The 15,236-nt window shown below is 43.8% G+C and overlaps 1 protein-coding gene and 1 long non-coding RNA gene across 2 annotated transcripts in view; both read left to right on the forward strand.

The window, feature by feature from the left end:
• LOC120425843 (uncharacterized) overlaps positions 1-15,236 on the forward strand; it is a 187,938-nt gene that overhangs the window by 28,722 nt on the left and 143,980 nt on the right. The window lies entirely within an intron of this gene.
• On the forward strand, positions 3,379-7,186 carry LOC120415463 (uncharacterized). The gene is made up of 3 exons (XR_005605204.1): positions 3,379-3,481; positions 3,550-5,139; positions 5,306-7,186. It is a non-coding gene; the product is annotated as an uncharacterized LOC120415463 (long non-coding RNA).

Raw genomic sequence — 15,236 nt, forward strand, 5'->3', positions numbered from 1 at the left:
AATGCTCAGACTATCTAAACATGATATTCAGCGTAGATCTTTGAAGCTGCGTGAAGCTGTACCTTCCCTGATTACAGCGAAAACTGAGCCCGTTGACTCCGTACCGTGAATCACTGAAGCTATGCGAAGCTATACCGGTTGCAAATATATCGAATATAACACCTATTGAGTCGGTTGACTTCAAGATCTTCATTTCAGAGAATTGCTACATGATGCATTATAAGAGCAAAATGACCACTGAAGTTACAAGCACCAAGACCTTGGGCGATTACATCGGTAACGACTTCCGTTGATCTCGTTGACCTTGAGATCTCCACTGTCATACAATTCACTCAGTCTTCACAGTTGTTCCCAGTCCCCAAATGAAATCTTCATTAAGTTTCGATTATCTTTTCCATGATCTTCATCAAACTTGAAACTGCCACCATTCCCAAACTCTTCCCAGTACCGTTCGTTCCAAGCATACTCAAGACCGGACCCCGGCAAACGTCCCACACGAGCGTTCGCTCACGCGATCGCTCGACAGCTAATTGTCAATACTTATATATAAAAAGTATCGATTAGGGCCCTCGCCGACGCAAACCCTCGTTCAACGTCGTTTTTTTCGCAATCCACCGCGTACAGAAAAACCGTAATCATTCTGGGGGAAGAGGCCCCCACTCCGGAGGTTCCCGTTATTCCCATTTCGCCAGCACTTTCCCGACGACGACGACCAGTCGGTCCCATTAGGAAGAACTCATTATTCACTCCTTGCTGCACATGGTCTAGTCGCGCAGACGAGACAACTAGTGTGTGTACGCGGTGTATCGACATTCCCGCGAAGTGATCGAGGAATGTCCGGGCACCTACGGAACCAGCTAGGTGAGGACGGCATTTAAATCGTTACAGTTAATTTAATTGGGGTTGGATGGAGGGACGTTAGGGGTTCAACGAGCGTAGGGGGCAAGTTTGTCCCACGAGTTGTCACGACTAAACAGTATTGGTTGGTCGTCGTATGAACAGTCCATGAAAGGGCTAACATAGCCCACACTTAATCTTGATTGAGCTAAATGTCCCAAAATGATGCCTATTCCAAAATAATCACTCACTTCGAGATTAGACCAAAATCTATGAGGTAACTCAGCCAACAATTCATCCTTATCCCAAGGGCTAACCTCACCCGCAATCTCCACTTGACCAAGAAACGACATTTTACCCCCACTACCCTCATTGAACTCCTGCTGCGTCGATTTGTGCTCAACCGCGAAGAAGATCACTCAAGTCGCGTTCGGGGAGGAGAAATTTTCTCGACCCCCACCTCATCTGGCAACACTGCCGCGCTTTTGAAACGTCAACCTGGTAGAAATTTACATCATAATTATCATTTCACCTGCGTGACGATCGGGCGCGGTAGAGGCGCAGACTTCACGCCAACCGGTTGAGATTTTTCAACCGGACAAGTTGCGGCCATTACCATCATCTTCGGCACGCAGCGGTTGTGCTAATTTTGGATTAGCAGTACGCTAATCAATGTGTCTTCGCGGTGAGTGACAGGTTCGTTGCTTGGAAGATTTTCAGCGCAAGTTCGATGTACTCTCAATTCCAGATCATAGCCGGGAACGCCCTGAAGTTCTGGAAACCTCGCTCTTCAATATTGATCGAGTTCAAAAAGGGTAGCCGTTGAACTTCTTCAAACATAGCTGTAACTCTTCAAGCAGCCTCTCTAACGGCTCCGCCGTGAAGATTTGGCGAACCGCTTCGCGAAAGTCCGCCGGGTTTTGTTTGCGCGGCGCGCATAAATTATGAGGTCATCGCGCAGCTGAACCTCGCCGGCTGCCGGTCAGAACAACTAAATCGATGTAGGCTCGAGATATCCTGGCAGAAGAGAGAAGGCGATCAGGCGAACCTTTTGAGCTACTAATAACAGTGGGCCATTAATAAAGAGAGGCGAGATTACCATTCGATGCAAACTGTCCGAGTCTGTCCGCCCATCAATACCGGGCAGCAGGTCTCGGGCGCGGGGTCAACGCACTGTTCCGGAGATCTCCGCGCTGAATGGGAACAAATGGCGGACCGCTTCATCGAATTGTCTTTCTTTTGAGATGTCCGAGGGTGCCCACGTGGTGCCAGGGCAGTGTCGGAATTCCAGCAAATACCAAATCCCAATGAACGTATCAGTTACGGGTTTATTTAGTGCCCGTTGATGATCTGGAGAGGAATAATGCAAATACGAAAGCCGCTTGGAAAGTTCTGAAAGATCACTCGACTGCGTTGCTTATTTGGTAATTGATTTTAAAAGGTTTGTTTTTCACTTGTATTGTGAAGTTTGTTCGCATTCTTTCTCCCATTCTTTCAAGTGATTGAACTTGATTAGAACTTGCGGGCACGCTTTAGAAGGCAAACAAACGTGGCTAGCCACGGTTCTACACGGAATGTTCCGAACCGCTGGAACAACAAAATAATCAAGATTCAAGTGTCTTGCCCCTTGATCAGCTGTCAAAGATTTCAGGTCATCGAATAGTTAAAACGATTTTGCAACACTGATTTTGTTGTTTACAAACATGTGACTGCAACTGTCAAAATTAAAATTTTGCTCAGTCAAATTTTCAATGTTTTTTTTTGGGGTCAGTCATGAAACATTAAGCTTGTCATAATCCAACGTCATAATTTTTCGTTTGCGAGAGGTTCGCCATTTATTGAAAAAAGTGTCGTACCCCAAGGCTGTATATCATAGTAGAATTCATCACAGTAGAATTTGACGTTTGCAATGGGTAGGTCATTCATTCTAAGATGTTTTTTTTTTCTTAAATTTTCAAACTTTCCGTGCAACCGATCTTCCCGGGAGCGGAAACCGGCCTGTATTCAAGGGCCCCTCCTCAGGGTACAATTACCAGATTCTGGACCATAAAGGCGTAATTAAGTGGAAAGTTTTCAATTCCCCTTTTGCACGCGCGCGCGCTTGCTCCGAATGCTTGATTTCCACCGCGGTCTTGATTAAATTTGGAGAAACTTTTGCTCGATATGCCTGGAAAGTATTGTTATAGCACTGATTGAATGGTTTCGAAGATAAAATTTGGCAAACAATTGCGCGGAACGAACTCCCGGGGGAAAATGCAGACAATTAAGGGTTTGGAAATTGGTTATTAGCGACCGAATGCGAACTAATTAGTTCTGATTACATGGTTTCTTGTGCGTTGCTCTCCCGTGGTGGTCCATTAGGGACAATAGTATGGATCATGAGCAGGGAGAGTATCGGTTGGTCCAAATCACGCGCTTCAACGGACACATGTATTAACACCTGAAATTATTCATTTTGGACTGTTAAGATCCCAAAAAATAATTACTGACATTTGACCAGTGTTGCAAAGCTATTCAGTTTATTCAGCTGTCAAACGAGCATAAAACGTCAAACCAGTACAAATTGACTGCCGGATCTTTCCCGGTCTGGAAAAGTTCCAGCGTTAGGTCGGGTAGCAAGTTTGTGTGGGCGCTGAAAAGTTAGGTAATGGAACTGTAACTTTACACGCTTATTGACTAAACCCAATTAACTACCAACAACCCCAATTTTAGCAAAGCCTTCACCGCTATTCACGTGCCCAAAATAGCCCGGAGAGTTCAACGCTCCGAACTCCACCTGTGATGAGCAGCAGCACAGCCTCCAGGTGTACACGACTCCATTTGCTACGGCTATTTGGGCGCTCAATTTGGCGACTCTCCAGGATGGGGGCCCGTCTCGAGGATGATAGCTCTATTTCGGAATGGTTAGCGCGTGTCTCTGCCTTGAATACCCGTATCCGATTCGAGAACAGCCGCGCGCACTGCTGCTCCGGGGGCCATAAAAGAACGGAATGTTGCCCAACAAAGGCCCTGGCATCCTGGATGGATGGTTTGGTTAGTTGGTCCGATCAAAAGGTTGGCCGTTTTTTATTGGCCCGTGTAGAACGGTTCTTGATACAGAAGCAATTCGGGCAACAATAACGGGAGTTTGGCGAAATTACAATGATTTGCATGATTGGGCAGATTTGGAACGAGTGTGATCATAAAGTTGATTAGGTTTGTTTATATTTGTTTGGGATACAGATTCCTGTATTTGAATTGCTGATTGATGGTTCTTTGGGGGATAATGATCGACCTTATCCCGGCGCAGCAATCTCTTCATTTCCCGTAGTAATAAATCGTTCTCGGTTGACCCCGATATCGAGGGGTTGTAAAGATTGCAACCTTAGATCGCCGAACGTCTGTCGGCAGCATGTTCTAGACATTAAACTACCCCCGAAAACGCGGAAGGTCCATCAGCGGCTGTCATCTTCTTCTCACGGCGCACTCTTAATTTGATTACCGGCGATTTAGCAAAACGCTTCCATCTTTGTGAGCCATCTCGAACGTGCGCCATCTCTAGGAGAATCTTCTCATTTCATCCCCCGCGTACTCCTCATGTCTCTGTTTGCTTTGGCAGCTCGTACATGGAACCGTAAAAGGCACCATTTTTACTGCCACTTCATTATTTTGCCGTTTATCTGGCCACTTTGCAATTTCTGTATCGGCCCCATGGAGGCCACTGACTTCACAGATACACGTATTCAATCGCGAGCACTCACACATGCTCGATCGTCACGTGAACCCCTCTCGAACACTTCGGAAACAATAGACGTCATCTTGTTGAAGAAATTTCCAAAGTCGTTTTTTTTGCGTTATTAGCGAACAATGAGAATACTTCAACTCAACTCGTTTTTTTTTTCGTTCGCCACTTGTTCACCACAATGATGGGAGAAAGAAGTCGGAAAGGGTCCACTTCATCTCGTGCCAAAATGATGCTACTTGAGAAATAGAAATATTTCTCCAGCACGGAAAGCTTCAACATTCGCATTTAGTGGAGTGGCACTCCCCTCGTCAAACGTCACTTTGCGAGCAGTGCTGCCAAAAGAACTGATTTAAGAATTTGAAATTCTATGATCGTGTAGTGACGCACCCCTCGGTCAACGTCATTTGACAGGTGTCAGTGTTGCCAAAAATCCTCAAAACTTGCGACTTTTGGTGCATTGCACCTCCGAAGAAGCGATTTTTGCGTAATTCTGCGCTCCAAAACCTTCAACCGTTCAGCTGCCACTCAACGTCAACGCAGTCAAGAGGTTGAAACAGCTACGGCAGCAGCAGCAGCAGGTTGGCGGATTGCCAAGAATTGAGCAATTTACGTGCCTCGGAATAATCAACCGCTATGATCTTTATGGGGTTGGACTCAGCGCGAAGCGCCAGCCGTCCAACTTTATTTTTTTCGGATAATCTCGAGACTCATTCTTCTTCTGCTTTCTTTTCTTTCCTTTCACAGGTAAGTGCGGCCGCTGGATCGGGGAATCTCTTTCTACTGTTTCAAAACCCCGAACCCGGGAAGTTCGTAAGTGTGTTGAACAGCTGGGTGATGACATTTGTACGAGCTTGTGTCTCTCTCTCCAGATCACATCGTCGAATTTCAATGGAACTCGTCGAAAAGCACCTTTCCCAAGCCACACAGAGTCGCAGTGTGGTGATTTATTTGAACAATTGTAAGGAATCTTCCCCGGTCAGACACAAAACAAACAACACACGAGAAAGGCCCCTTTTTAGTGAGAATTATGTTTGCATTCAGCCGAGAGGTGAGAACCCTGGGGGTATCAATGGCCCACGCGGTGATACCTGTCTGTGTGGACAAAGAATAGAGTGACAAATGAGCGGGACAAAATGGGAAATGATTGAATTATAACGAGGAGCGAAATGTAAACAGATCTTTTGTAGTCTAGACATCAGAATTTGTTCGGGTGAAGAGAAATTATCATGAGAGTAACATTTATTTTAATTTTTCAATCAGTTTGAAAGTTTGAGAATCACAACACTGGCTAGCTCTGCATATATTAAGATGATGAGCAACTTCCAATAGAAGAGAACCACAACACTGATTTTCCCTCCAAAGAGTAAGATTAAGCTTGATCTCAATAACAGAGAAATCGAGCGCTCGTAAGAGAGTGAATACTCTTGTGCTCGTGGAAGTTTGATAACCAAAACGATGGTTTGCTCTCCGAAAAGTTAAATTTTAAGCTCTTTTCACGATCACGCTGTTGCTCTCGTTCGTAAAGAGTAGTGATGAGCGTGAGCTCTCAAACGTTCAAAAATGCTCGCGAGCGCAAGCAAGCTCACGAACATCACAACACTGCAAACTTTTTGTTGTTTTTTTACTTGCCAGAGATTTCTAACGAGTTTGTGAACCCTGCCCGTCCACAAATCAGCAATTCTAGCGCTCGATTACAAAGTCGCAGTTTTGAAATAAGTGCAAACATTCCGGGCTCTTCATTGTAGAACCCGGAGCTCCCTTTGTGCGAGGTCCTTTAAGAAAACCGTATCATCAGCATTTTCTACGCATGGACTGCTCCAAGCAATGCCAAGTCATGCCATCCTGGGCATCTTTTTGTCCGCGATGGTCCGCAGGCGACCATAACAGAGTGTGAAACTCCTACAATGTTGGAGCCCCTGAATGTCGAGCGCGCGCTCCCCGCCCCATTAGGCCATCGTCGGACGCTAGCCGCGCAATGATATCATTATTATAAATATTTACGTAAATAATCGCGAGATAAAAGGAATTTATTCGCAACTTTGCCGGACGTCGTCCTCCGGGAGCCCGCGAGCTACACACAATGGGCGCGCTTGTTTTAAACGGAGCTCGGTAGAATCGGGGCTGAACCGCGGAAGGAATGCCGACCGTGGTTTCGAGGTTTAATTTAATTTAAACCGCACCACCATTACGGACACGGCCGCCCCTTAATGTGATAAGAGACCCGGGAGGTTGGCTTTCAATTACGCGAGCGCGAACGATTCTCGCGGGCAACTATTTTGATGAGCTCACCTCGGTTATGAACTTTAAGGATCTCGCGAGTACACGCGATTGTGAAATTCCCAGCTAATGCACGGCTTCAAGTGATGCTCGACACCCCGCCTCCTTAGCATAGAGACTAATGATGCGTTCAATTTCCACTTGTGGTAGCGCCCAAGTTTAAGGTCAAACTACTTATCCATTAATTTCAATCAGCTTTTGCGGGCGGCGCGGGTAAGTGATCTTCAAGCGCCGCCGCCGACGCCGAAAGATCAACAAGATCGACTAAAAACTACCAATATTGTTAAAATAAACATCGACTTGAGATGCTGTCGATTGATAGGTTGCCCGAAGATGCAAAAAATCAATAAGCTGTCGGCATAGACTACTGGACAGAAACATTAGAAATTTTTGAAAAAAAAAACATTATTTTACCCATACGTTGAATCGCTTTAAGCGACCGTGTCGGTCATTCTGCACGCACAACCAAAATTGTTCAGATTTTATTTAAAAGCAAATATCATATTTGGGTGAAATACTGAAATCTCCTTAACTACCCTATTTGTGACATTTGCCGCTTTACTCATTTTTGAGTAAAATCAATTTTCCCAAAATCTGAGTTGGAGCCTCCATCATCTGATTGTCTCTGCCTCTAACGCGTCGTTCTTCGCACAGCAGATCGTTAGGGGTGGCTGTGGATCCTTAATTACCGGTTCGTCGGCCTTTGACATTTTTATCTCTGCGGTCAATCTTGTCCGCGCGGTGATGAATAAATTTTCTACTCGCACCGCAGTATAAGAACTCTTCTCGCACGCAAGTCGCGCGCATCGATTATTGAGTGGATGTTTTGTTCCGCAAGAGGTTCTTTGAAGAAGGATCCCCGGATGAGTTTGCTGCATGCAAGAATGCAATTGAAGACCAAAACGTATTGACTCCGGCCGTTTTATGATGTTCACTGGAGAGGTCATAAAGCTCAACTTGAGTAACGCATCGTTGGAGTAAATTCTTGAAGATGACGAGGACCTCGGGTTGATGTCACTGCCGATTGGTCACCCATGGTTCTACGGCTAAAATTGGCATATTCGTCATCCACTTTAGTGCGGAGCGCAGGGTTGATCGAGGTGGAGTTTGCATGTGAATAGGGCTGATTGACGGTTGAAATTGTCGTTGATGAGGGGCAGACGCGAATAAATTAAGGTTTGTATAGTTGTTTGCATTCCTTGAAACGCTAGGAATCGATAGGTGGAGTATTTTTATTTGCGACCATGTTCCGAGCAGGTGTGTGTGCACGCTTTGAAGATGCTCCATCAATTAGCGTTGATTAAGTTAGAAAGACCCAACTCCACCGACTCCGACTATATCTCTAACAAATCTATTTTTGCGCCCAACGTGACAAAATATTACACTGTTGCGTCCGATATCACTTTCTGGCTCCAACTTTTACTCTGACTCCAAATTCTTGGGATTTGACAGTTTTGACTCAGACTCCGACTCAACCTTTTTAAATATATGTACCCCACTTTTATCGAATCCATCTCCAATGTTGGAGCTTTGATTTTATTTTACTACTCCAACTTCAGTAACTCCGACTCCAGTTCTTCCAGACCTGACGCCATTCACTCCATTGACTCCAATTGATCTCCAATAAATCAGTATTGATTTGAACTTTGAAGTCGGAGTTAAATTCGTAACTCCGACACCAGTTTCCTAAAATTTGGCCACTTCGACTCTTACTCCGACTTAAAAAAGATCCGTATTTATTGACTACGACTCCTTAAACAAATTCTTGCTAATTTGTTGAAAAATATCCGACTCAATCTCCGTTTTCCGACTATGGCTTCTCAAGATTTGTCAGCTTCAACTCCGACTCAGTCCTCAAAACTTCTCGACCCCCGCGACTCCGACTCAGACTCTGACTCTGACTACTCAGAGCCAGTATTGCTAGACCTATAGGAAACTGAGCTGTGAGGATGTAAATTCTACCATAGATTTTACAGATTTGCAGAATCCACCTCTAATTCTGGATACCCAAAAAGACCCGACTCCCTCGACTCCATTACTGGCTTCTAGCACGGGATTGAAACTCGTCTGAAAAACCTGTATCATTTTCTCATTCGGAACAGTGGCGCCACGTGGTGGTAGCTGCCCTGTTTATTACACTGTGAAATTATCCATGGCCAATCCAAGGAACCAGAAGGTGACAACAGAAATGTCTGTCCAAAATGGGTGCTGCAAAAAAACTTATTATTTTTAACAAATTTTCAAACAAATCAGCAAAGAATTACAAGTTTGACAGTCAAACTACACTTAAAAGTTGGTTTTGTTATTTGTTTTTTTGCAAAACCGCATATTTTTAACGAAAGTGTCAAAAATATTCGTAATCACCTTTTGCCTCTTGGTGGCGCTTTGTGTTAGTATGTGTGTGGTCTATGTTTGCGGACGTGCACGCAGAACACAGAACAGTGAGAACTAGCGAAAATGATTCACTTTCTTCTGATACAAGTCGCCATATTGAAATTGCTTGAAGATTCATACCCGTGCTTCTAGGCAAAATTGTAACAGCCCTACTGCGTTGTGTTCACCGCAGAGAAGATTCGGTGAGCGGATCACATTGCACAGTAATGCAGAGGAGAGGAAGATGCGTGGACATACCGTACAAAACTCTCCTCTATGCAAAATTGTAAGTCGTTTTAAAATTCGTTTTTGAACTCGACTCCGCCAAAACCCTGGCAAGTTCTACAAAGTCTCAAATCTGAAGAACTCCTGCTCAACTAACCTTCTCCGAGGTTCCACACCCAAACCAAGTCTCTAGTCTGGGCACTAATCTACTCTCCAAAAGGGCAAAAGGAGCCGCCGCCGCCGCCGCGCGCCTTATCTATCCACATTCCCTCCGACCCCTTTCAAAGTAGACATCATTAGCCTTAACGCCGCCTGATTAAATTCAAGCTCGCGAAACACGGACGGCTCGCGCGGCCTTTAATTAGATTAATGCGCGCCGCCTTAACCTTCGCGTCGCCAAGGAATGAAGGCACTTTCGCGGATATCTGGGCCAACGGAGGCTTCTCCGTTGGCTCGCTGTTTTGGAATGTTTAGGATCATTTCGCGGAGCCTGGGAGCGCGCTCGCGACGCGAAAGTGCTGCTGATCGTCAGGCCAAATTGGCGTTTCGGGCTCGTTTAGCGAATCGAAGGTGGTCTTCGAGCGGGGTGGAGGGTGCGAATTAAGCAGTTACGAAAAGCACTTTGCGAGGTTAATTCCATTGTTTCGATGCACCTGCGTCAATTATGCTGGCGGTTTGCATAACGGTGCAGATGTTTTTTGAAACGTTTGAGATCGTTGAATTCGCGTTGAAATGTTGAGTAGCAAGTCTTAAAAATTTGATTCTGACTTTGACTTCAGCATCTCAAGAATTGTCGATCCAACCATGCTAGAATTCTAATCATGATCTACAAGCTTCAAAGCAGAGTTGGGATTCTGGTCAGAAACGTTTCGGTAACTGAAGAGTCCATTAGCAAATGATTGTGAAATTCTAAGCAAACCTGCGGCAGACCGCTAATCATCAGAATATCTTCAAGTATCACATTAAGTTCGATCAAGAAATTGAAGCTACCATAGTCAAATCGATTATTGACTCTGAATCGTGTGGTATTAATCGAATTTAAGAAGATACGGGACTGATGTAGTCAAGAGTTCCGTTAGAAAGTTCACTCAATGATCGGTTCCACTGTAACGAAAGCAACCATGTGACCTAATCCCAGAAATCGAGAAATTTCCCACCACAAGAAGTAGCCCACGTCGCTGAACGTCTCACGTTCGATTAACTTTTCTCCACTGCAGCACCACTCTCTCAGGGGGGAGTCCCCTGCACAATCATCCTCGAGTTACACCAATTAAGTTATCAAAACGTCTTCGTTTAGTCGCTACCTCAACCCTACCCCCGATAGGCACAACTTCTCACCTTTCCTCCACGATCCGCTATCAATTGATCCCTTAGCGAAGACACGCATGTGACCCCGCCGCAGCACTCTGTAGGGCACATCTTCCCGGCGGCCCAGCGTTACGAATCGCTAATGATGGGTCGCACGCTACACACGATCCGCCGCCGTCGATACCCTCGCGGTATCGGGTGATTGTGATCTCCCTTTGCAATTATCTGCAGCAAATCGCGCCCGAGCTTCCTGACACGGTTTCCAAGATGATCGCCGGGGTGACAATCATGTAAATCCGAGAGGGCCTCCGGGTGGCGCGAAAGGAAGAGAGATCCGTTACCGAGAGCCTCGCAGACACGGTAATCAAGGTCACATAACTGGGGTTTGAATTCCTTCGAGGGAAGTTGAACTCAAACTGTCGCTGCGGCGATTAGAGGTGGTGATTCCTAATGGCTGATGGCATGATAGGGGCAATTAAGACGATGATTATCTGCGTGCGCAGACTTACAGCGCGGGGCATTCCTGCTTTGGAACACTTTGATGTCAGACTCTGGCTTCAATCAAGAGTTAGATCGAGCTTTTCTACAAGGTACCCAAGAATGCGTTCAATAATGCAAACAAATTGCCCTGCTACCTCAGCGCCAAAACACAATTTCTCATGTCCCGAGCGCATATTTGTTCTGTCAATATCGGAATCGGAATATTTATGACAGCCACCGCGTGGCGATTAATATCTCAATCCACTCTCTCCAGGGAGAAGTCATGTCCCTCCGCGTAAGACAATGTTGCAATCCCTTCTCGACTTGATAAATAATGAAGCTGATGGGCTAGAGCGCAGAACGAATTGACCCTCTCAACGATTCTTCGTTTTTGTTGCGCCCTTTTCCAGAAACGCAACTCTCGACCATGGTGGGATCTGTCGACTCCCTCGGACGGCGGAGGCACTCCATTAACATCGCTGGAGACATCGTCTCGCGGGCTGGCGAAACAACAATCTCTTACCACTGTTCTATTATTACGGATTACTCCGAGGTCCGGGACCTTGCGATAAATTACACGCGCCCAGACGATCCTGGACATCGACGCCACCGCAGCCAAGTCTCGACAACTGTTCAAGCTGGCCCCAGAGCGCGGGTGACAGTGATGTATTGTCGGTGCGCAAATTAGATTACGATTGCGCATCTTCTGCCGCGAAGATCTTCTTGGCTGCGCCGTGCGTCTGACGAACAAATTAGTTATTACGGCTCTCCGTGTGTTGAGATCCCGTCGAAGCCTGAGCCTGAGCACAGCCAATTGGAACCATTAATCATGCGATGGACATGTTTGTTTGCAGACATTTTTATTAGTTTTCATTCGTTTCGGTACTAAAAGCTGCTGCTGCTGCTGCTCGCCAGTCCTCTCAGCGTGGGTCGTCCAAGCGGATCTAATTAAAATGCCGCAGAGAAAGGGGCCTGTATCAACATGGTTCTGGCTGAGTAATTAAATTGCTAATCGGTGGAAAATCGAGCACGTGTGCGTTCAGAGGCGGAGAGACCGGGAGTCCGTTACAAGAATGTCAACGATTGCGGGTTCAATTAGCGTTTAGATTGCCGTTGAATCTTTGCTATTTTAGTCTGTTATCAAGCTTCTTCAAATTTAGACCATCCTGACCTATTTGTATGGCTTTGTCTATTTGGTTCACCACGGTTATGCCAACGTGATTTCGTCACTTGTGTGCTATCTTGTGACACGTCCTATCTTTTTACAGCAGACGTGTCACAAGATAGCACACAAGCGACGATTTGTGGACTGGATTTGACCTATGTAAATTTGAAGAAAACAACATCAAATTTAGGTCTATTTTATCAAAAAGGAGTTAAAAAATTACAGATAATGCAGATCGTAGAACTCATTCAGAAGGTGTCTCGATTACTTATTCAACGAGAGGTCGGATGATGGATTCGGACATTGTTTACTTGCAAATAAGTAAGATCCGGATTCAAAAAGTACATAAATACATATCACATAAGTAGTCCTAACTTAAGACATGGTTGCCAGATCTTGAATCTGTTAGACTTGTTAGGAAGATCATTCGATTACGTTTCCAAAAATAGATTAGAAGTTCATTTTGGACATAACTCTTTCATACAGATAAGTGAGATCCGACTTCAAAAAGTACATAAATGTCACTGGAGTGGTCATAATTTGAATCAGGGTTGTCACTTTTGAACTATTTTTCGAAACTTCAAACAATTCAATAGCGACGTAAGTCAAGACGAATGCAACCATTTTGACTAAGATCGGTTCAACCAGTGCTGAGAAAACTAAGTAACAATTTGGACACACACATACACACGACCATTTTCGATTCTTTGTCGATAAGTATACATTAAGGTTACATTAAGGGTCTACGACAGTTTAAAAACATTTTCCGAGCAAAATTACAGCCTTACCTCAGGTGAGATAGGCAAAAAGGTCTATGGGTAATTCTCTACCAACTCACACGAAATCGGGAAAAGTTGCCCCGACCCCTCTTCGATTTGCGTGAAACTTTGTCCTAAGGGGTAACTTTTGTCCCTGATCACGAAACCGAGGTCCGTTTTTTGATATCTCGTGACGGAGGGGCGATACGACCCCTTCCATTTTTGAACATGCGAAAAAAGAGGTGTTTTTCAATAATTTGCAGCCTGAAACGGTGATGAGATAGAAATTTGGTGTCAAAGGGACTTATATGTAAAATTAGACGCTCGATTTGATGGCGTACTCAGAATTCCGAATAAACGTATTTTTCATCGAAAAAAACACTAAAAAAGTTTTAAAAATTCTCCCATTTCCGTTACTCGACTGTAAAAATTTTTGGAACATGTCATTTTATGGGAAATTTAATGTACTTTTCGAATCTACATTGTCCCATTTAGAACACAATTTTTCATTTTAAAATTTCGTGTTTTTTCTAACTTTGCAGGGTTATTTTTTAAAGTGTAACAATGTTCTACAAAGTTGTAGAGCAGACAATTACAAAAATTTTGATATATAGACATAAGGGGTTTGCTTATAAACATCACGAGTTATCGCGATTTTACGAAAAAAAAGTTTTGAAAAAGTTGGTCATCATCGATCATGGCCATTCATGGTCACCCGCGACAGACACGGACGACGAAACAAAGAGAAACGCAAAAAGTAACTTTTTCAAAACTTTTTTTCGTAAAATCGCGATAACTCGTGATGTTTATAAGCAAACCCCTTATGTCTATATATCAAAATTTTTGTAATTGTCTGCTCTACAACTTTGTAGAACATTGTTACACTCTAAAAAATAGCCCTGCAAAGTTAGAAAAAACACGAAATTTTAAAATGAAAAATTTTGTTCTAAATGAAAAAAATGACCCTTCTGGGACAATGTAGATTCAAAAAGTACATTAAATTTGCCATAAAATGACATGTTCCAAAATTTTTTACAGTCGAGTAACGGAAAATGGGAGAGTTTTAAAAACTTTTTTAGTGTTTTTTTCGATGAAAAATACGTTTTTTCGGAATTCTGAGTACGCCATCAAATCGGGCGTCTAATTTTACATAAAAGTCCCTTTGACACCAAATTTCTATCTCATCACCGTTTCAGGCTGCAAATTATTGAAAACACCTCTTTTTTCACATGTTCAAAAATGGAAGGGGTCGTACCGCCCCTCCGTCACGAGATATCAAAAAACGGACCTCGGATTCGTGATCAGGGACAAAAGTTACCCCTTAGGACAAAGTTTCACGCAAATCGAAGAGGGGTCGGGGCAACTGCTGTGTGAGTTGGCGGAGAATTACTCCTATAAAGATGCTTTTCCAAAGATAAACCAACAGTTAATTCTCTTTGAAATCCACAATATCCGGCCTACCTCAAAACAGTGTTGCCAGATTATCACACTTTATGGCTCATCGGCCTTTTAAAATCAATTTAAAAAAATGCTTTAAAAATCATTTTTATTTTCATCATTCAGCCTTCAACCTTGATCATGCTCATGCTCATTTTTATTTTCATCATTCACCCTTGAAAAGTTCAATAATACAGTAAGTCGATATTTTATCACAGTGTTTCCAGTTCATCAAATTTACAAGTTATCGGAATGACCATTAAATAACTTCCTAGTGCGCACAACAAGTTGGTTCATTACATTTCCATGCCTAATTCATTTTAGTTAGGAAACGAAAACTAATAACAGTGTTGCCAAATAATCTAACTGTTTGACTCATCGGAAAAGATCTTTAAAAATCAATTTAAAGATATGCAAAAAAATGATGTGGAAGTAATTTTATTTTTCACATTGTTGCCAGTTCACAAACTTTATAACTTATCGGAAAGACCAATCAATACCTTTCCAGTGCTGCACTTAAAGTTTGTTCATCACATTTTCATTTAAAAGCCTGGTAAATTTTAGTTAAGAAATGATATCTCATAACACTGTTGCCAGATAATCAAACTGTTTGACTCATCGGAAAGGTATCTAGAAAACCAAACCTTATGAT

The sequence above is a fragment of the Culex pipiens genome, chromosome 2 (genome assembly GCF_016801865.2).
Source record: "Culex pipiens pallens isolate TS chromosome 2, TS_CPP_V2, whole genome shotgun sequence".
Classification (NCBI taxonomy): Eukaryota; Metazoa; Arthropoda; class Insecta; order Diptera; family Culicidae; genus Culex; species Culex pipiens.